Below are 24,305 nucleotides of genomic sequence, written 5' to 3'. Positions count from 1 at the left end.
CCCTTTGTCCTATATTTGATGATGTTACACATGTGCATCAAAAATGATTTAGATCTGGAAACCATGAGTTTGGAAACAGTTTAACTGTTCCAAGTCACTGTGACCTTGACCTCTGACCTCAAAATCAATAGGGGTCATATGCTGGTCATGATCAACCTTTCATCAACTTTCATGATCCTAGGCCCAAGCGTTCTCAAGTTATCGTTTGGAATCGGTTTAACTGTTCCAGGCCACTGTGACCTTCATCTTTGACCTACTGATCTCAAAATCAATAGGGGTCATCTACTGGTCATGATCAACCTCCCTATCAATTTTCATGATCCTAGGCCCAAGCGTTCTCAAGTTACCATCCGGAAACCGTTTCACTGTTCTGGGTCACTGTGACTTTGACCTATTGACCTCAAAATCAATAGGGGTCATTTGCTGGTCAAGAACAACCTCCCTTTCAAGTTTCATGATCCTAGGCCCAAACGTTCTTGAGTTATCATCAGGAAACCGTTTCACTTTTCTGGGTCACTGTGACCTTGACCTTTCATCTATTGACCTCAAAATCAATAGGGGTCATCTGCTGGTCATGACCAATCTCCCTATCAGCTTTCATGATCCTAAGCCCAAGCATTCTTGAGTTATCATCCGGAAACGGATTGGTCTACATACCGACAGACATCTGCAAAACAATATACCCCTCTTTCTTTGAAGGGGGGCATAATAAATAGATAAGTTCCAGCTATTGCTGATTATGTCAAGGCATATATCTCTCAAAATTATTCACACATACAGGAATCACAACAGACATTCTGTTTGTATTAGCACTTAAATACATGGACAAAGTAAAACAGAAACATCGGTTTATTTTCAAAATGCACTGTGATATATATTTTGATTACTTAACTTAACATTTCTAAAAAATGGCTAAAATATGTTGTGTATTTTTAGAGCTGTTCTTTGTTACAATTAATAAACTGAGTGTTTAAATTTTGAATCCTTTAAGTACATGTAGTTATTTCATAAAATTGTCAATAAATAAGTGATTTTATATTGGCCCTGTTATTTGTCTTTGGGACAGTCGTATTAGCCCTTGGCCTTCGGCCTCAGGCCAATACGACTACCCTCTGACAAATAACAGGGCCATTATCAAATCACTTAATTATCAACATATAACATAAAAGATTAATGTGGCATCTGGATCAGTTTAAATGGACTTAATATGAGTTGAGAATACTTGTCCACTAAAACTGCCCAGATAATAATTGTCACAACCATATACTGCTGAAAGAAAAGAATTTATTCAAACAAGATGGCCATAATGACCTTGACTGCTCACCTGAGCTTCTCAGCTCTAACAGGTAGCAATTGTGATCGAGTCATTCAGTAAGCATTCCGGACAACTTACTTAAGCTGGCCTGCACATACAGTGTATAAAGATTTAGAAAAGTGACCACAACCTCTGGTGGCTTTCTCTTAAACAAATCAGAATAGACTAAAACTAGAGTTGTCACAGGAGTGACAAATTATACCCCAACGATATGGCCTTGTCACAGAACTAGGCCAATGTCAAAGCTGAACTTGCTTGACCTTGGACCTACTGACCGTAAAATCAATAGAGGTCATCTGCTGGTCATGATCAACCTCCCTATAAAGTTTCATGATCCTCGGCCCAAGTGTTCTCAAGTTATTGTCCGAAAAAGGTTTAAATGACCTTTGACCTTCGGAACCAAAAATAATTATTGGTCATCTGCTGGTCATGACCAACCTCCCTATTAAATTTCGTTATCCTAGTCCCAAGCGTTGTGAAGTTGTTGTCCAAAAACCGTTTATGTGTTCCGGGTCACTGTGACCTTGACCAGTGACCTGCTGACCTCAAAATCATTAGGGGTCATCTGCTGGTCATAACCAACCTCGCTATCAATTTTCATGTTCCTAGGCCCAAACGTTCTCAAGTTATCATCTGGAAACTGTTTAACTGTTTCATGTTATTGTGACCTTGACCTTTGACCTACTAACCTCAAAGTTGAACATGACCTGTATTTAATCATGTTACATCTGTGTACAAAAATTTTAGATCCTAGACCCAAGCGTTCTCAAGTTATCATCTTGAAACCGTTTAACTGTTCCGAGTCACTGTGACCTTGACCTTTGACCTACAAACCTCAAAGTCGAACTTGACCTGTATTTCATGATGTTACATCTGTGTACCAAAATTATGATCCTAGGCCCAAGTGTTCTCAACTTACCATCCGGAAACCATTTAATTGTTCCGAGTCACTGTGACCTTGACCTTTGACCTACAGACCCCAAAGTCAAACTTGACCTGTATTTCATGATGTTACATCTGTGTACCAAATATATGATCATAGGCCCAAGCGTTCTCAAGTTGTCATCCGGAAACCGTTTAACTGTACAGGGTCACTGTGACCTTGACCTTTGACCTATTGACCCCAAATTCGAACTTGACCTGTATTTTCTAATGTTACGCCTGTGTACCAAAAATTATTTAAATAGTCAAGCCTTTCAGGAGTTATCATCCGGAAACTACAAAAGCCAACGGACCGACCGACCGCCAAGCTCACTCCTATATATCCCCCCACAAACTTCGTTTTGTGGGGGTATAAAAAATCTTGGTAAAATGGTCATGGAAAGCAGTTTTTGACAAAAATACTTTTAAAGTTCATATAAGGCCATAATTTTTACAAATCTGAACAATCATTATAGGGTGTAACCAAAGGATCCTCTGGTCAGCAGTTCATGAGAAATTTGTTTACATTTCCTCTAAACATATTGGGAATAGAGACCACAATCACTGGCAGTCATGTTTTCTCACGCATCAGATTAATCTGAATACTATCCAAGCAATGTTTCTGTGAAATTATGTCCAAGTCAAACAAGTGGTTTAGAAAACAAGAGCTGTCACAGGAGACAGCGCGCCTGACTATTTCGATGCTGGATAGTGAAACTGGGCTCATCTGAGGAAACTGGAGCTGTCACTGGAGTGTTTAATGACTCCAATGGTGGATGAAGATATTGCACAATAGCTTGAGTCTGTGCCAAAATATTAAGTAATAAGAGAGGTAAAGATAAAGTGTATCAAAACACTACATAAGTATAATTCTAAGCAAAAAGGGGGCATAATTCATAGAATACTGGTGCAAGAGTTATGCACCTTGTGTCGTATGATGAAGGTGATGATGTGGAACAACTACTTCAAGTTTGAATCAAATCCATTTCATAATGACTGAGATATGCTGAAAATGCATCAAAATTAACCTTAAATTCTAAGTAAAAGGGGGCATATTCATGAAAAATTGGTGCCAGAGTTATGCACCTTGTGTCATATGATGTGGGTGATAAGGTGGAACAACTATTTTAAGTTTGAATAAAATCCATTTAGTAATAACTGAGATAGAGTGCAAGTGTATCAGAACTTTAACCTGAAATTCTAAGTAAAAAGGGGGCATAATTCATGAAATATTGGTGCAAGAGTTATGGCCCTTGTGTCATATAATGTGAGTGATGATGTTGAACAACCATTTTAAGTTTGAATCAAATCCAGTTAGTAATAACTGAGATATAGTGAAAGCGCATCAAAACTTTAACCTGAAATTTTAAGTAAAAGGGGAGATAATTCATTAAATATTGGTACCAGAGTTATGGGCCTTGTGTCATATGATGTGGGAGATGATGTAGAACAACTACTTTCAGTTTGAATCAAATCCATTTAGGAATAACTGAGATAGAGTGAAGGTACATCAAAACTTTAACCTGAAATTCTAAGTAAAAAGGGGGATAATTCATGAAATATTGGTGTGAGAGTTATGGCCCTTGTGCCATATTCTTCTTCTTCTTATCGTTCGCAACTACACTGTCAGACCAGTAGCCTCGATGAAACTTGTGGTTTGCCGCAGATCCTCAATGCCTCCATACAATTTCTGGTGGATTGAGGTATCTATCGGCCAAGTCGCAGCTCGCTCCTGTTCATGCCTTTTACATCTCTGAAGTATATGCTCACCAATCTGATCTTCTTCACCACATGGACATGTTGGCGATCATGTCAGTCTGTATTTCTTGTGCCATATGATGTGGGTGATGATGAGGAATAACTATTTTAAGTTTAAAGCAAATCCATCATGTAATTACAAAGATAAGGAGAAAAAAAGAGAAAGTGTAAAAACAACTTTAACCAAGGTGGGGTTGCGGAAAGACGCCGACGCCGGGGTGTATTTATTTATTTATTTATTTTGGTTTTACGGCACACCAACACAGTATAGGTTATATCGCGCCAAACAGGACTACAAATTTTGGTTTCACATCTCATTTACATCGAAATAAAAACATGAGGTATGGAATCAAAATTTGTATACCTGCTGGAATCACAGAGTTACAGCAAAACCAAGTGTTAAGACCCTATTAGTCGCCTCTTACAATCATGCAAGGGTAAGGCAGTGGTTCCAATTCTTTTCATACACAGATCGTCCCAGAACCACATGGGGCCCGACGCCGGGGTGAGTAGGATAGCTCTCCAGATACTTCATATAGCCGAGCTAAAAGTACTGTTCAAAAATGTTTCTATTTTAAACTTTGTGCAGCTAAACAGAGCTGTTGAATTTTGGAAGAGGACCATCCAATGAACATTTACGGACAGTTTCATAACTTTCACTTAATGGCTTCAAAGGAGATGATTTGAAGAAAATGGTTGACATATGTCATACCAAGGAAGGTGAATGATCACAATAGCTCTAGTGAGCTACTTAAAATAAATGCAAGCACAATCCTTATGGTGGAAAATAATAACTTTAACATGAGAACTACTGAATAACCACAAATACAGAAATCCTTAAAATAAATATTTTATGAATACAGAAATAACTTTTTCTAAGACATTAATCTTAATAAACCTTTATAAATAATTTTTCATGACAAAATCAACAATGAAATACCAGAAATATCTGTCACAGGTGTGTATATAAGAAATATTAATTTTTAACTGTACTGAGAGAGTTAACCTCAGATATCTATTTTTAAACATGATGATTAACAAATTAGGATGGATGAAGGTGAATCAATGTCATTGCTTTAAATATACCCCAAAGGAGGAAGTCAGGTTTAAAGATTTTTTTCCTGGGTATTTGGGAGCAGGGATGTAATGTGGCATTTGGAGGGTGGGGGTTGCGTGGCAACGGTGATGGAGTATTACGGCATAAGAAACTGAAAGTAAATGAGAGGGTGGGGGGAAGAGAGGAGGGTGGTGGGAGGTTTAATGAGTGGGATGGGTGGGTAATCTGGATTGTTGCAATCCTCAAACCACTTTATCATCATCCATCTTTAATGCAAGTTTAAAGTCATAATCTTGAATAGTTTTAAAGTTGTGCTCCAGACATAAAATAAAACAGACAGATTTTAATTCAATTTGTGACCTTGACCACTGACTTACAGACCGAGTTCATGCGCTCTGCACATTGTCTGACTGCCATCTACCTACATGCCAAGTTCAACGTTAATACCTTCACTGGTTATGAAATTATGCTCTGGACAAAAAATATGATGAACTGATATGACTTTGCTGTATGACCTATGACCTACCAAACTAGTTCATGTGCTCAAACATAATATAAATACAATATATAAGTGCTTTTCAAAAAACAATTGTTGCTGCACTACTCAAAATCACACATCACCACCAAACTGTATTCCAGGTAAAAAGTCAGTATCTTGAATAGTTTTAAAGTTGAGCTCTGTACACAAAATACAAAGGACAGATTTGAACTCAATCTGTGACCTTGACCTTAGACCTACAGATCAAGCTCAGGTGCTATGCACATCGTCTCATTGCTACCTACCTTTTATGCCAAGTTTGAAATAAATGCCTTGAATGCTTATCAAGTTATGCTCTGGACACAAAATATAACAGACAAATTTGACCTTGCTGTGACTCTGTCCATGCACTCTGCACATCATCTCATTGCCACCTGCCTATATGCCACGATCGAGGTCAATACCTAATGGTTATTAAATTACGCTCTACACAAGGAATATGAAGGTCAAATTTGACCTTTGACCTTCATCTGTGACCCTGACCTTAGACCTACTATTCATGTGCTCTGCACACCATCTTACCACCACCTACCAGTAAGCTAACTTAGTCAATACTTTGAATAGTACTTAAGTTATGCTCCAGACACGAAATACAAGGGTTAAATTTGACATCTGACCTCCATTTGCAGCCTTGCTTTTGAGCTGTATTTGTGGCCTTGACTTTGACCTATTGACCAGGTTCATGTGCTCTGCACATCTTCTCATCGCCGTCTACCAATATGCCAAGTTTAAAGTCAATACCTCGAACTGTTACTGATTTAAGCTCCAGACACAAAATATGACAGACAGAAAGCAGATGGACAGACAGACAGACCCACACACCATCACATAATACGTCCGTTTTTTTTTTCTTTTCAAAACAGGCACATAAATACATGCATAAATATGTATCTATTGATTCTATCTAACAGTGTGTTTTTAATGGTCCATACTGTGAAAACATCACTATTAACAGGGGACTTATTGTGGATTTTGTAGCATCAACCTGTAAATTCAATCCAAAGGTATACTTACAAATTCTACTTTTACCATCAAAAATTGAAATTACAGATCTATATCGCCTCAAACAGCCCTTTTGGGCCATACCATGACATTTTATACATCTACAATATAAAATTATTTTACAGTTTGTCAAAGGATGAGGCAGAGGAGTATTGTATGACACCATGCTGAGTCTAAGTGTTTCTGAGTGAACAACAAGAGCTGTCTAATGACAATATCAGAGTTATTATTGTGACATATGAAATTAAAAGAACTTCTCCGATGTGTCTGCCTACAATGGCAATTATTTTCTGTCTTAAAACAAACAGCAATCTGTGAAACATTCAATATCAATTACATTTCTGAAACATCAATAAAGCTAATACAGCAACATTTATTGCTTTTAATACTTCCTCTTCATGAACAATATCAGTGTAAGTGACTCCCACACCAAAGCACCTTGAACAAGGTATATCTCTGCTAACACTCAACTACTTTGTATTATACATTATCCTTACTCTAAATGGTAAAACAGCTACAACTATACAGTTACATTGCTGCCATATCAAAGCTTTTGCCAACATTGTAATAATTTTTCAATCCATACAGACACTCAAACCTTTCACTTTAACAAAATAAATATTAGGATAAGAAAAGGATACAACTTAATGGAACTACATTATTTTGTGAAACAGATTAATTCTGTGTTTCTGCCATTATTTTTTTTCTAAGTTAAGAACTGTTTGTAAAATACATATGCCCCTAGTCAATGGTCTTTGAATGTTAGACAACTGTAGGTCTAAGCATTCTTCAGTTATTGATTAGGAACTGTCTGAAGTCTCAAAGTCTTGTTGACTGTGACCCTTGATGTACAATCCTCTCAAAACTTTAGGGGTCATCTGCTGACAACAGGCAATCAACCTATCAAATTTGTCCACTGTAGACCCAAGCCTGCCCCAGTAACTGAGCAGATACTGTTTTTAGTAACAAGGTCAATGTGACCTTGACCTTCAGCCTCTGGTCCCCAAAACAATATGATTAATCTATTGCCCACAGGCAATTATCCAGTGTGTTTTGACCATTGTAAGTCCAAATATTTTATGTTTTTTTTGAGCGACCCATTTTCAGTCCGGAGGCCACTGTAACACAGACTTTGACCTTCTGACCTCCAAATTCATAGGAATCCTCTACAGTCCTCAGGCAGTCCTATGAAGTTTGACTACTGCAAGCCCGACCCGGGGCTTCTCCAAATATTGAAATGAATTTTTTTCAGTATGGTTTGACCTGGACCTTTAACTTACTGACCTAGAAACTGACTGGAATCATCTACTGACAATAGGCAAACATTGTAAGTAATATTACTGCAGTCTGAGAATGTTTCAGTTATAGAGCTGAAAACTTAATGGTCTGAAGGTCACTACAACTTTGACCTACTGATCCAATTAAAATCAGGGGTAGTCTACAGACCACAGATAAAATCATCCTATTTAGTTTGACCACTGCAGACAAAACCATTGTCCAGTTATTTATAAGAAACTGAAGTGTCTACCGATGGGCAGACTATCGGACAAAACTACTGACATCAGCAATCTGGGCAATTATTGTCTCAAGATTTTAGTGTCTTGAATCTGATACTTATTTCTTTGTATAAATGACAGAAAATGCTTACATTGCTCCAAATGGAACTTTTTTACGATTTTTTCTGCACTGGTATCAATCAGTTTTTGCAAAGTTTACTATCCCTTACCCCCATATTGGACTTGTGTCTCTACCTATACCGGTAGGCAAGATAACTTTGCCACATAGATTACCTTGTTGTTTCGTTATCAAATTGATTTAACATTTTGTCTCTTAAAATCAAGTTCATCATCAATCAGAATTATCAAAACTCTACAACAACTGAAAATCTTGACGAAATCAGTACATATTAAATGATTTTCACTGACCAGGAATTTTTGTTCAAAAAAATTGCTGTCAAAATGACTGGGAGATTCCATTTCTGGTTCCCCGACGCAAACAACTGTCTTGTAAGGGCAACTACAGGTTTCTAAAATATATGTGCTTCCAATTAGGCAAGCAGTCATCCAACACAGCGTAGTACAAAACAATCACAGACATGTTTTATGTGATACCTATGAAATTTAACCAACGATTTACTGTTGTTTTGACATGTAACATAGTTACCAGACTGAGTGTCAAAAGTTACCTAAGAAGCAAATACTTAATTAATTAAATGGTTCAAACTTACATGAAACCAATGTCAACATGTTTTGATAACAGTAATAATTTTCAACATTTGTGATGAAAATAACTCAGGTGCAAATTTTATCTACCCTTTCTGGGCCTCTTAATAGACTATTCCCTTTTTCTAAGGTGTCACCAGGAAAGTGATGAGCTTCAGTTTGTTTTGATGTGCAAAGGCATAAAATATTTTCACAGATGAAAAATACATTGCCAAAAAAAACTGCAATTTAGGGTCAAGGTTATCTTACCAACCAGTATAGAAGAAAAAATGGGCTTTTTTTTTAAACAAGCAAATTCGATGAATTGGTATCCCCCGCCAAAAGGGTTTGTGGTGAGGAATGGCAAAACAATATATCCTGCAAAAAGTTAAGGATGTTAATAAGAAGCAAATAATTTCATTAGTCAAAATCAATTTAACAAAAAACAAATGTTTAATTAAAGAGTACATAATAAATGTATGATACTTTGATCCTGACTAAAGAATTTATTTTGAATGGGATATGCTTACTGTTATAAGCTTAGCTTTTAAAATTAAATGCAGTTAACTGAAATGTGAGCTTGAAGTTAAACTTTAACGAAATATTGTCTTTGAGTGGTTTGGCACCAGGTGTTGCTGTTTAACATGTACATTTGAACTTAAAAGAACAGATGTCCTTAAGAGAACACAGGTAAGATATCTTGAACATGGCTGAGGGCAGGTTTGTGCAGTCACAACTTAACATGTTGAAGGATTGAACATTTAAAAAAACAAGAGCTGTCTCCATAGGATGACATATGCCCCCGATGGCACTTTGAATGAGTAGTTATGGCCGATGTTAGAGTTTAGGACCTTTGACCTACGGAGCTGGGTCTTGCGCGCGACACGTCGTCTTACTGTGCCACACATTCATGCGTAGTTATTTTAAAATCCATGCATGAATGACAAAGATATGGACCGGACACGCCCATCAATGCACTATCATGAAAAATGACCTTTAACGTCTAAGTGTGACCTTGACCTTTGAGCTACAGACCTGGGTCTTGCGCCAACATGTCGTCTTACTGTGGTACACATTCATGCCAAGTTATTTGAAAATCCATCCATGGGTTTACAAAGATATGGACCGGACACGCCCATCAATGCACTATCCTTTAATGTCTAAGTGTGACCTTGACCTTTGAGCTACGGACCTGGGTCTTGCGCGCGACACGTCGTCTTACTGTGGTACACATTCATGCCAAGTTATTTGAAAATCCATCCATCGATGACAAAGATAGGACCGACACGCCCATCAATGCACTATCCTTTAATGTCTAAGTGTGACCTTGACCTTGGAGCTACGGACCTGGGTCTTGCGGCGACACGTCGTCTTACTGTGGTACACATTCATGCCAAGTTATTTTAAAATCCATCCATCAATGACAAAGATATGGACCGGACACGCCCATCAATGCACTATCCTTTAATGTCTAAGTGTGACCTTGACCTTTGAGCTACGGACCTGGGTCTTGCGCGCGACACGTCGTCTTACTGTGGTACACATTCATGCCAAGTTATTTGAAAATCCATCCATCGATGACAAAGGTATGGACCGGACACGAAAATTGCAGACAGACTGACAGACTGACAGACTGACAGACCGACAGACGGTTAAAAAACTATATGCCTCCCTTCGGGGGCATAAAAAAAGGAATGGAAATATATATATGTATATATATATATAGAGAGATATATGTATATATTCATTTTTTTAGGGGGTGGGGGTGCAGGGGAACGGGAGAGGAAACAAAATTTCACATGTTGATTATAAATATTGATTGAAAATTAAAAATGAAAAAAAAAAAAAAAAAAAAAGATGGTAAAAGGGTGAAGGGGGAGGGGTGTGATCAAGGTAAGGGGGTGACCAGGTGTGGGTACAAAACTTCACATGTTTACAATAAATGTTCATGGAAAAGAATGAAAGAAATTTAATGAAATTCTACCATGTGGTAAGTTTGTTATGTACAAATATGTGGATTTATATACAATTAAAAGACAATAACTCTTAATTTACAAATAAATCCGTACGAAATTGTGTGTACACAACCACATTATGGTGGTCTAAATTCTGTTTCAGTTTCATAGTTCTAGGTCAAATATATCAAAAGTTATGATGCAGAAATTGTCATATTTATAGTACCCTATAAAGTTAACACTAGAAACTTCTAAGGGCCATAACTCTGGTGTTACTTGGGCAATCTGAAACTTGACGGGCCGCAAGAACTCATAGCGATGAACATGTATATGAAGTTTTAAATAAATATTCCCAACCATTTCCTAGATATGGCTCCAGATAGACGGACGGAAGGACGGACGGAAAGACGGACAGAAGGACGGACGTTCCTACATATGGATACTTATGTGGCTACTCTTTTGTTCTCTCTATTGTTTTTTTAGCCATGTAAGAGAAAAATAGCCAAATAAAAGCATTACGGAATGAATGACATCAAAGAACAAGGGTGCAGAATGTCACAATATACGCCCGTCACAGCAAATTTGTTTACACTAGCACCTGTATTTGCAAATGGAATTTTAATTTTCTAGTTGTTTACAATGTTGTTTTTTTTTAGAAATTATTGTAATTCTTTTATTTTTCTAAGTCCACAAAAAAAAATCCTTACCAGGTAGAGATACCTTAAAATACACCCAAAATTTGAAAGTAACATCAATGTTGTACCACAGAAAAGTGGTCTTGGTTTTTTCCCTACGGTCAATTATAAAAAAGTTACAATGTAAGTTATTTATAGTAACAACTAAGGGAAGTTAATCTTTAAAGAGAAGAAAAAAAAAAAAAAAAAAAATCGAAAAAAAAAAAATTACAAGTCCACACAAAAATCCTTACCAGGTAGAGATAGCTCAAAATACACCCCAGAATTGGATGTAACATGCATGTTGTACTACAGAAAAGTGGTCTCGATTTTTCCCTACGACTTGTAATGAAAAAGTTACAATATAAGCTATTTATAGTAACAGCAAAGGGAAGTAATTCAAAAGAAGGGACCAGTGCATGACACTCCGTCTCATGATGGTGTACAATTGTGCCAAGTTACATCAAAATCCCTCCATGCATGAAGAAGAAATGCTCCAGACAAAGTCATTCTTGTATCTGACCTTTGACCTTTAAGTGTGACCTTGACCTTAGACCGAGGGACCTGGTTCTTGCGCATGACACTCCGTCTCATGCTTGTGAACATTTGTGCCAAGTTGTATCAAAATCCCTCAATGCATGAAGAAGAAATGCTCCGGACAAAGTTTTCATTCTTGTATCCTTTGACCTCTAAGTGTGACCTTGACCTTACCCCTAGGGACCTGGTTCTTGCGCATGACACTCCGTCTCATGATGGTGAACAATTTTGCCAAGCTACATCAAAGTCCTTTCATGCATGAAGAAGATATGCTCCGGACAAAGTTTTCATTCTTGTATCCTTTGACCTCTAAGTGTGACCTTGACCTTAGACCTAGGAACCTGGTTCTTGCGCATGACACTCCCTCTCATTATGGTGAACAACTGTGCCAAGCTACATCAAAATCCTTCCATGCATGAAGAAGATATGCTCCGGACAAAGTCATTCTTGAATTTTTCATTCTTGTATCCTTTGACCTCTAAGTGTGACCTTGACCTTAGACCTAGGGACCTGGTTTTTGCGCATGACACTCCGTCTCATGATGATGAACAATTGTGCCAACTTTCATCAAAATCCCTCCATACATGAAGAAGATATGCTCCGGACAAAGTCATTCTTGAATTTGACCTTTGACCTCTAAGTGTGACCTTGACCTTAGACCTAGGGACCTGGTTCTTGCGCATGACACTCCGTCTCATGATGGTGAACAACTGTGCCAAGTTTCATCAAAATCCCTCCATGCATGTAGAAGATATGCTCCGGACAAGGTCTCTGGACGCCGCCCGCCCGCCCGCCCGCCCAACCGCCCATCCGCCCGCCAGGGGCGTTCCCATAATACGTCCCGTTTTTCAAACGGGCGTATAAAAAGTACAGTTACCTATTGTTCCTATAGCCACCTAAGTATGCAAATGTGAGCTCGGACGGACGGACAACGCAACAACTATATCCCTCTGACTTTCGTCGGGGGATGATAAAAGTGGAACGACTCCAAATACTACTGCTTACAATATAAGATAGTTTTCTTAGACTATTCCAAAATCATTCTGCTCACGTTTGCCATAAATGTCACTTCCTGATATAAGAACAACAAATCTGAATGAAATTGTTTTACAAGACGGTACCAGGAAGAACATCATTAAACCTAAATAAACATCCTTAATGAAGTAATACTTCCCTTCAATTGCACTTTCTTACAGAAATAAAATAAGACAAGTCATCATTTTTCCAAATAAAATCTATTTAGCCAAAAAAAACTTGAAAAACAGTATCTAAACTAACCTTAAAGACTTCTGTTGTACAATAATTATCACGTAAAAGCTATCCTGTTACAAAAAGTTGATAATCTGCAGTCATGCAAACTGTTTGAGGTCAATTCTCCCTTTAGCAGATCTTTCATCATACTTCCAAGAAATATGGCTCTTTTACAAGCTAAAAATAAATTAGTGCATAAAGAAAACTAATTCTTGCATAAAAAACATGTCAAAATGTTCCAAAATAACTAAAATGAACTAAAGATATCAATTCCATGAAGACAGAATTTACAGTTCATGAGTCTACAATCAATATGTCCAGACAAAAATATAATAATCACAGACCAATATCTCTAGCTAACAAACTACACAGCAAATACATTACACTAAACACAGAGTCAACTTGAGGCAGGAAAATACATTACACTAAACACAGAGTCCACTTGAGGCAGGAAAATACATTACACTAAACACAGAGTCCACTTGAGGCAGGAAAATACATTACACTAAACACAGAGTCCATTTGAGGCAGGAAAATACATTACACTAAACACAGAGTCCACTTGAGGAAGGAAAATACATTACACTAAACACAGAGTCCACTTGAGGCAGGAAAATACATTACACTAAACACAGAGTCCACTTGAGGAAGGAAAATAAATTACACTAAACACAGAGTCAACTTGAGGATGGACATCATTAGAATCATCCAAGGGTAAACTTAAACAAGAGGGTCATGATGACCCTGGATCGCTCACCTGAGTAATATGAGCTACATGTTTCAAATGTCAAACTGATGATAAAATATTAAGAAAGTCAGTAGGTCACATTCATGGTCAATGAAGTTCAGTTTTACAATTTGTGTGCAAAACTGTGCATGACATCAAAATTTCAAGGCTGTATATTAAACAAGAGGGCCATGAAGGCCCTGTATCGCTCACCTGACCTATTGACCTAAAGATCATCAAGATTAACATTCTGACCAAGTTTCATTAAGATTATGGTCATAAATGTGGCTTCTAAAGTGTTAACTAGCTTTTCCTTTGATTTGACCTGGTGACCTTGTTTTTTGACCCCACATGGCCCAGATTCGAACTTGACCTAAAGATCATCAAGATTAATATTCTGACTAAGTTTCATGAAGATATATTCATAAATGTGGCCTCTAGAGTGTTAATAAGCTTTTCCTTTGATTTGACCTAGTGACCTAGTTTCTGACCCTACCTGACCCAGATTCGAACTTGACCTATAGATCATGAAGATTACCATTCTGAACAAGTTTCATTAAGATATGGTCATAAATGTGGCCTCTACAGTGTTAACTAGCTTTTCCTTTTATTTGACCTAGTGACCTTGTTTTTGACCCTACCTGACCCAGATTCGAACTTGACCTATAGATCATCAAGATTAAGATTCTGAACAAGTTTCATTAAGATAGGGTTATAAATGTGGCATCTAAAGTGTTAACTAGCTTTTCCTATGATTTGACCTGGTGACCTAGTTTTTGATCCTACATGACCCAGGTTCAAACTGGACCTCGAGATCATCAGGATTAACATTCTGGATGAGTTTCATGAAGATATAGTAATAAATGTGGCCTCTACAGTGTTAACAAGCTTTTCCTATAATTTGACCTGGTGTCCTAGTTTTTGACCCCGGATGACCCAATATCAAACTCGTCTAAGATTTTATTGAGAGTAACATTCTGACCAAGTTTCATTAAAATTGGGCCAAAATTGTGACCTCTAGAGTGTTAACAATCTTTTTCTTTGATTTGACCTGGTGACCTAGTTTTTGGCCCCAGATGACCCAACATCGAACTCGTCCAAGATTTCATTAAGGGTAACATTCTGACCAAGTTTCATTAAGACTGGGCTGAAATTGTGACTTCTAGAGTGTTAACAAGCTTTTCCTTTGATTTGACCTGGTGACCTAGTTTCTGACCCTAAATGACCCAATATCAAACTCATCCAGGATTTTATTAAGGGTAACATTCTGACCAAGTTTCATTAAGATTGGGCCAAAATTGTGACCTCTAGAGTGTTAACAAGCTTTTCCTTTGATCTGACCTGGTGACCTAGTTTTTGACCCCAGATGACCCAATATCCAACTTGTCCAAGATTTTATTGAGGGTAACATTCTGACCAAGTTTCATTAAGATTAGGCCAAAATTGTGACCTCTAGAGTGTTAATAGTCAAATTGTTGACGACGACAGATGACTGACGACGGACACAGGGCGATCACAAAAGCTCACCTTGAGCACTTTGTGCTCAAGTGAGCTAAAAACAGAAAAGTAGGTCAGTAGGTCAAGGTCACAGTCAAGTGATATCATATTACTTGGGGTCATCAGGTAATTATAATTAAACAGTCTTGGAAATAGGATCAGATGATTTTTTTAAGTATTTTTCATATATAACTCATATAATAACTAAGTGACCCCAGGGCGGTGCCTCTTTTAACCCAGGGGCATAATTTTAATAATTTTGGTAGAGGACTACAAGACAATGCATCATACCAAATATCAAAAGCCTAGGTCGTATGGTTTCAGACAAGAAGATTTTTAAACCTTTTTCCTATATAAGTCTATATAAAACTTGGGACCCCAGGGCAGGGCCTCTTTTCACCCAAGGGGTACAATTTGAACAATTTTGGTTGAGGACCATAAGACAATGCAACAAATCAAAGGTCTAAGTGTTGTGGTTTCAAGAAGTTTTTTAAACTATTTTTCCTATATAAGTCTATGTAAAACTTTGGACCCCTGGGGCGGGGCCACATTTGACCCTAGGGGGATAATTTGAACAATCTTGGTAGCGGACCACTAGATGATGCTACATATCAAATATCAAAGCCCTAGGCCATGTGGTTTTGTACAAGAAGATTTTCGAAGTTTTCCCTATACAAGTATATAAACCATGTGATCCCCCGGGGCTGGGCCATATTTGACCCTTGGGGGATAATTTGAACAATTTTGGTAGAGGACCACTAGATCATGCTACAAACCGGATATCAAAGCCCTAGGCCCTGTGGTTTTGGACAAGAAGATTTTTAAAGCTTTTCCTTTCGGTTGCCATGGCAACCAGAGTTCTGTATGGAATTCAATTCTTTGAAAAATTTTGAAAGGGGGCCATCCAAGGATCATTCCTGTGACGTTTGGTGTAATTCTGCCCAGTGTTTTTCAAGAAGAAGATTTTTTTAGAAATTGTTGACGCACGACGGAAGACTGACGACAGACAACGGACATCAAGCGGTCACAATAGCTCACCTTGTCACTTCTGAGCTAAAAAGCGTATCACTAAAATCATCCATAGGTGAACTTAAGGGCAAAATCACAAAACTTCATGCCCATGATATAAACATTACAGGAATGGCTTTTATATTGAATTTATTAAACAAATTGAATACTTGTTTTTGTCAGTATTTTGAAATCACTTCAACAGTTTTGAAATTATACACATATTTTAAAAGCTCTATTACTTATAACATGATAAAATTACAGATAAACTGAGTTCCAGTCAAATTTGTTTTTAAACACTCAGCCAAGGACCGACACATTGTGGCTGTTTAAGGCAGGTGAAAATAAAAAACTGTCAAATTGGGGAGTTAGCTGACATGTTGCTTAACCCTTACCATGCTGAAAACAACTGATTCTACCTTTGCGACCAGTGTAGATCATGATCTGCCTGCAAATCCGTGCAGTCTGATCATGATCTGCACTGTCCGCCATTCCTTCATTATCTTTTTGGTAAGCACCTCTTTTAACAGTTAATGGTACTGTCCATATTGGAAGATGGACAAGTTCATTATAGAAATTTAGCAGGGTAAGGGCTGAAGCCATCAGATACTTAATACTGTTTGAGTAATCACAGGATCCAGATTTGCAGATGGTCAGGTGGATGGATGAAAAGACAGATGAATGGAGGGCATTCCTTTTAGTCCCCTCCAGTGTTCCATCTGTAGTGGACTAAAATGATTCAAGGCATTTAGGAGCTAAGAAACAAAAACTATGTTTACTTAAATTTCAATAGTGACCTTGACCTACAAGCATAGATCATGAACATCATCTCATCATGGGGAACATTTGTGTACAGTACTAAAGATAATCCATCAATGCACATAAAAGTTATGGAGCGGAAACAATTTTACTTGACCTTCAGTAGTGACCCTGACCTCTGACTGACAACCATATTATGCGCAACACATAGTCAAATCGTGGGCATTTAACTTGGTTAACTGTAATATTGCTTAGATATTTTTTAAATTTTAATTTCTTTATGACATTTACAAGATAATTGTCTCAATGTGCCAAATTTAAGAAATGTGTTTCATGTAAGGTCTAAAATACTGGCAAACAAGAGCGCCGCCCGAAGGGTTACATTACAGGATGGTAGCAAAATTTAAAGAACATGACAGTTGAAGCCCAAAGGACAGGAACAACAAAAAGAAGAAATTCCAAAAAAAAAATTCTAAGTCCACAAACAATTCTTACCAGATAAAGTTATGTCAAAATACATCTAAAAATTGGATGTATCATCCATGTTGTACCACAGAAAAGTGGTCTCGGTTTTTCCCTACAGCCAATAATAAAAAGTTTCAAAATAAGGTATATATAGTAACAAAAAAGGGAAGTAATTAAAAAAAACATTATTGTAAGAGAACAAAAAGGGATTTGCCAAATAAAAACTAGAAAATGCTTTTGTAAAAAAGCGCATGTCTCCCCCAATGCAAAGTCCTATAGGCAAGAAGTCAATAGGGGTCAGGAGCGAAAGTCAAAGAGACAATGATGGTTGGCTGCAATAGGGATCATCTACTTGGCATGTCCAGTCATCCCGCTAAATTTCAACTATCGTGGCCTAGTGGTTCTCAAGTCACTGTTCAGGCTCCTGTGACCTTGACCTTTGATCAAGTGACCTCAAAATAAATAGGGGTCATCTACTCTGCATGTCCAATCATTCTATTAAGTTTCAACATTGTAAGTCAAGTGGTTCTCAAGTTATTTCCAAAATATGATTTTACATGAACAGGCCACTGTGACCTTGACCTTTAATAGACTGACCCCAAAATCAATAGGGGTCATCTACTCTGCATGTTCAATCATCCTATGAAGTTTCAACATTCTGGGTCAAGTGGTTCTCAAGTTATTGATGAGAACTGGTTATCAATGTTCAGGCCCCTGTGACCTTGACCTTTAACGGAGTGACCCGAAAAACAATAAGGGTCATTTACTCTGCATGAACAATCATCCTATGAAGTTTCAACATTCTGGGTCGAGAGGTTCTCAAGTTATTGATTGGAAATGGTTTCCATGTTCAGGCCCCTGTGGCCTTGACCTTTAACAGAGTGACCCTAAAATCGTTAGGGTTCATCTACTCTGCATGACCAATCATGCTACGAAGTTTCATCATTCTGGGTCAAGTGGTTCTCAAGTTACTGACCGGAAATGGTTTTCAATGTTCGGGCCCCTGTGACCTTGACCTTTCACAGAGTGACCCCAAAATCGTTAGGGGTCATCTACTCTTTATGACCAATCATCCTATTAAGTTTCAACATTCTGGGTCAAGTGGTTCTCAAGTTACTGACCGGAAATGGTTTTCAATGTTCAGGCCCCTGTGACCTTGACCTTTAATGGAGTGACCCCAAAATAGATAGGGGTCATCTACTTTGCATGTACAATCATCCTATGAAGTTTCAACATTCTGGGTCAAGTGGTTCTCTAGTTATTGATCAGAAATGGTTTTCAATGTTCAGGCCCCTGTGACCTTGACCTTTGACGGAGTGACCCCAAAATCAATAGGGGTCATCTCCTCTTCATGACCAATCATCCTATGAAGTTTCAACATTCTGGGTCAAGTGGTTCTCTAGTTATTGATCGGAAATGGTTTTCAATGTTCAGGCCCCTGTGACCTTGACCTTTGATGGAGTGATCCCAAAATCAATAGGGGTCATCTAATCTTCATGACCAATCATCCTATGAAGTTTCAACATTCTGGGTCAAGTGGTTCTCTAGTTATTGATCGGAAATGGTTTTCAATGTTCAGGCCCCTGTGACCTTGACCTTTGATGGAGTGACCCCAAAAACAATAGGGGTCGTCTACTCCAGCAGCCCTATAACCCCATGAAGTTTGAAGGTTCTAGGTCAATTGGTTCTCCAGTTTTTGCTCGGAAATGAAGTGTGACGGACGGACGGACGGACAGGGCAAAAACAATATGTCTCCTGGGGGAGACATAACAAGAGCACTGCAATGCATAGCAATATATACAAAGCAAAGTCATATATGACCTTTGACCCCTAAGTGTGACCTTGACCTTGAAGTGAGTCATCCAAAACTTGTGCTCTGCATGTTGCCTGAGTGTGGTGAACATTTGTGCCAAGTTTCTTTGAAATCCTTCAAGCAGTTCAAGAGTTACAGAGCAGAAACATCAAAGTCACATATGACCTTAAACTCTTAAGTGTGACCTTGACCTTGAAGTTAGTCATCCAAAACAAGAGCTCTGCATGTCGTCTCTGTGTGGTGAACATTTGTGCCAAGTTTCTTTGAAATCCTTCAAGCAGTTCAAGAGTTACAGAGCGGACATGAAACACACTCATATAACCTTTGACCCCTAAGTGTGACCTTGACCTTGAAATGAGACATCCAAAACATGCACTGTGCACGTCGTCTCAGTGTGGTGAACATTTGTGCCAATTTTCTTTGAAATCCTTCGAGCACTTCAAGAGTTACAGAGCGGACACAAAACACACTCATATGACCTTTGACTCCTAAGTGTGACCTTGACCTTGAATTGAGACATCCAAAACATGCGCTCTGCACGTCATCTCGGTGTGGTGAACATTTGTGTCAAGTTTCTTTAAAATCCTTCAAGGGGTTCAAGAGTTACAGAGCGGGCAGGAAATTGCTAATGGACGGATGGACACTGGGACCATAACATAATATGTCCCTTTGGGCGTATAAAAAGCGGTGCTGTTTCTGTTAAGTGAAAAAAACTCATCATTAAAAACATCATTTAAAAACATAGCATTTTTAAGGATGTTCTCACACCAGTATATCATACTCTGAAACCAGTTATTACAATAAATATTTCTGTAAGTTTTTCAAGAGAATCTTTATTGTTAAAATGTTTAGTAAATCAGAGAATCTGAATATTCAAACAAAACAAGTGACTGAGTATTGCAGTGGCAATACAGAAGTCCCATACCGGTGGAAAACTTTCAATAGTGACCTTGAACTTTAACCAATAACCATGGGTCATGTGTGCGACACATAGTCCAATCATGGGGAACATTTCTGTGTACTAATAAAAATCCTTCAATGCAATTAAAATTTATGGAGTGGACACAAATTTTTGCTTGACCTTGAACAGTGACCTTAACCTTTAACTGACAAGCAAAGATCATGTGTTGACAAACTGTCTCATCACGGGCAACTTCTGTGTAGCACAAAGATAATCCGTCAATGCATATAAGTTATGGAGCATAAACAATTTTTATTTGACCTTCAATAGTGACCTTGACGTTTGACCTACAAGCATAAGTCATGTACCTGCATAATCTACATACTGCCCTCAATTCACACACCAAGTTTTACGAACCTAGCTTGAATACTTTTTGAGTGATTGCAGGATCCAGATTTGCGGACACACAGACAGATGGACAAATGGACGGAGGGCATTCCTATAGCCCCCTCCAGTGTTCCACTTGTAGGGGACTAATAATCACAAGCTTAATCCTACAATATTCATTGTACTGATCCAGTTACACTAGGATCATCCCTAATAATTAAATGTACATAAAGCATGTATCAATTAACAATATTCTAAATTAAAAATTAACAAAATGTAAATAAATCAAAATGATAAAAAAGTAATAACCACAGCCCTAAATTAAAGAAACAGAGATTATCAATACAAATGAAGGACATGCAAAATTTTGTTAATAAAACATCAAAGATTTTCTGATAAACAAAAAAAAAATAACATCAATATCATAATCTATAAATAAAAGGCTGGACTTGTTTGAGCTCAATGCCATGTTGAGTTTCTGATACACTGTAAACACAAGTATACTAGCAGTTTCATTAGAATTGCTTGTTTAAATACAGATATTAAGCAAAAGTATCTCTGCAAGCATCAAATGCTTGAATACAATCCTGGAAATTATTCCAGTCACTCAAGAATGAGATAACCAACAAATTTTGGCAGTGTAGACTGGGGTTATCCCTGAACTGTTGCACGGTCTTCTCTGAATCATCACAGTCAATGTCACAGTGAAATCTGGAATGTCAAAGTTTCTTCTCCAAGGAAACTGCAAATAAACATTAAGATGTTACTCTTGCATATTCATGAAAAGTTTCAAAATGTTAATAACAGCAGGATTACATTTTCTCATGGCAATACAGAAAGATCCAAGTGGACATGTCTATGGTAGCACATAATGATAAGAGATGTTTATATAAACATTATATGCCTCATAGTTGTGTGAACCTATATTTACTGACATTAAGTGATGATTCAACCAAGTTTGAGAACGATCTGCTTTCCTACTGAGAAATTGTTTTTATGTCACAACAATATTGACAATGACCTTATGATACTAAATTCTAACATGACCCGATTTGTTTTCCTATTAAACAAAGAAGGCTGAAAACTGTGTGTTATTATTCATTCTTGCATAAAACCTTTGTTTTTTGCCGATTTCAGGCATGCACAAACAGGGAAAAAAACGTGTACAAACAAGGAGATTCTCGTGAACACGCGCTGTTCGTGAACGTTTTGAATATGCTGTTGCGGGTCCAACGTAAGCAAATTATGGATCCTGAATCAATTTTGGCCGAAGTCGAAAGGTCCGAGATTTATGAAATCTTTTCATCTGCATTTTTATTAAAAATATCATTTTTCAACCTAACTTTACTTTAACTTGTAATAAGCGCTACCTCTCTTGATACGCGACTGAATTGACGTTCCTTATTATTGTATTATTACGAGTATTTGACTCAAAGTAAGTTTACACGCCGCGATTTAATCCCTGAAAATAACAGGTAAACAACACTTACAAAAATACAATTTCGTTTTCCAAATTAATTTGAGTTGAGAAAGTTGACATGCTAACTTTAAATCTTACACTAAAACTTTTAAAAAATGTTTGTGTCTACTTTACACATCTATGCAGTCTACTGATGTAGTGATGGTGTGTAATGTAAAGCATAAACATGACGAAGCGTAAAGTTTGAAGGATTTTTCCATAGTTAATGAACATTTGATGAACAGAAGGTATTTATTATATATTTTTCAATTTATTTGTATATCTCACCAACCATGTTTGAGTTTATAAATCCAATCTAAGTTGATTATCTCGATGTTGGAAAAATTCAAATTTTTGTGTTTATCAAACTTTGATCGCGATGGGGTGGGGTGCAAAGCAAAATTTTCTAGTTATAGCCCTAGAGATTTCATTTTTAACAACATGAAGAATATAGGTATCGATACCAGTTTCTATTAAACGATAATATTTAAATTTAACAAGAGATCACAGAGTGATCTTGGCGCCCACCAATGTGCCATTTTTGAGTGTTCCAAATTTCAAGACTTAATGACTAGCTCAAGGTCAAATTTCATTTCTGTACACAACACTGTGCATGTGGTCCAAATTCGAAAGCTGTAGCTTGAGAAATGTGAAAGTAGGTCACTAGATCAATTTCAAGGACAAAGTTCTTTGTACACAAAACTATGCATGTGCATCAAGTTTCAAGGCTGTAGTTTGAGAAATTTGAAAGTAGGTCACTAGGTCAATCTTAAGGTCAAAGTTTATTTCAGTACACAAAACTATGCAAGTGGTCCAAATTTGAAGGCTGCGGCTTGAGAAATGTGAAAGTTGGTCACTAGCCAAAATCAAGGTCAAATTACACTTCAGAAAACAAATCTATGCATGTGGTCCAAATTTAAAGCCTGTAACTTCAAAAATGTGAAAGCAGGTCACTAGGTCAATGTCAAGGTCAAAGTTTGTTTCGTTACACAATCCTATGCATGTGGTCTAAATTTGAAGCCTGTAGCTATAGAAATGTGAAAGTAGGTCACTAGGTCAATCTTAAGGTCAAAGTTCATTTCGGTACACAAAACTATGCAAGTTGTCCAAATTTGAAGGCTGTAGCTCGAGAAATGTGAAAGTAGGTCACTAGGTCAAAATCAAGGTCAAATTTTATTTCGGAACACAGAACTATACATGTGGTCCCAATTTGAAGCCTGTACCTTCAAAAATGTGAAAGTAGGTCACTAGATCAATGTAAAGGTCAAGGTTTGTTTCGCTACACAAAACTATGCATATGGTCCAAATTTGAAGGCTGTAGCTTGAGAAATGTGAAAGAAGGTCACTAGGTCAAAATCAAGGTCAAATTTCATTTCAGAACACGAAACTATGCATGTGGTCCAAATTTGAAGCCTGTACCTTCAAAAATGTGAAAGTAGGTCACTAGGTCAATGTCAAGGTCAAAGTCTTTTTCAGTGCACAAAACTATGCATGTGGTCCAAATTTGAAGGCTGTAGCTACAGAAATGTAAAAGTAGGTCACTAGGTCAAAATCAAGGTCAACTCATATCAAGGTTCATCTTGCCACTCAGAACCATACATGTCGTCCAAATCTGAATGTTGTACGTTATTAACAAGAAGATTTTAAAAGCTTTTCCCTATACAAGTCTATATGAACCATGTGACCCCCAGGGCGGGGCCATATTTGACCCTTGGGGGATAATTTGAACAAACCTGGTAGAGAACCACTAGATGATGCTACATTACAAATGCCAAAGCCCTAGGCTTTGTGGTTTGGACCAGAAGATTTTCAAGGTTTTTCCCTATATAAGTCTATGTAAACCATGTGACCCCCGGGGCAGGCCATATTTGACCCTAGGGGAATAATTTGAACAATCTTAGTAGAAGACCACTAGATGGTGTCACATACAAAATATCAAAGCCCTAGGCCCTGTGGTTTTGAACAAGAGGTTTTTCAAACTTTTTCCCTATATAAGTCTATATAAACCATGTGACCCCCGGGGCGGGGCCATATTAGACCCCAGGGAAATAATTTGAATGATCTTGGTAGAGGACCACTA

At 37.6% G+C, this 24,305-nt stretch overlaps 1 protein-coding gene and 1 long non-coding RNA gene across 2 annotated transcripts in view; both read right to left on the bottom strand.

The window, feature by feature from the left end:
* Positions 1–833: 833 nt before the first annotated feature.
* On the bottom strand, positions 834–10,063 carry LOC128555228 (uncharacterized). The gene is made up of 2 exons (XR_008369899.1): positions 9,970–10,063; positions 834–9,812 (listed from the first exon to the last, which is right to left on the bottom strand). It is a non-coding gene; the product is annotated as an uncharacterized LOC128555228 (long non-coding RNA).
* A 3,111-nt stretch (positions 10,064–13,174) lies between these two features.
* LOC123564349 (zinc transporter ZIP11-like) overlaps positions 13,175–24,305 on the bottom strand; it is a 61,468-nt gene continuing 50,337 nt past the window's right edge. The window contains exon 10 of the mRNA XM_045357858.2: positions 13,175–21,508. The gene's annotated coding sequence lies outside the window, so the exon portion shown is untranslated. The remainder of the gene's footprint in view (positions 21,509–24,305) is intronic.

Source organism: Mercenaria mercenaria, chromosome 2 (assembly GCF_021730395.1).
Source record: "Mercenaria mercenaria strain notata chromosome 2, MADL_Memer_1, whole genome shotgun sequence".
In the NCBI taxonomy this organism is placed as follows: domain Eukaryota; kingdom Metazoa; phylum Mollusca; class Bivalvia; order Venerida; family Veneridae; genus Mercenaria; species Mercenaria mercenaria.
Note: the sequence above shows the minus strand (reverse complement) of the source record. Positions and strands in the feature narration are given on the sequence as shown.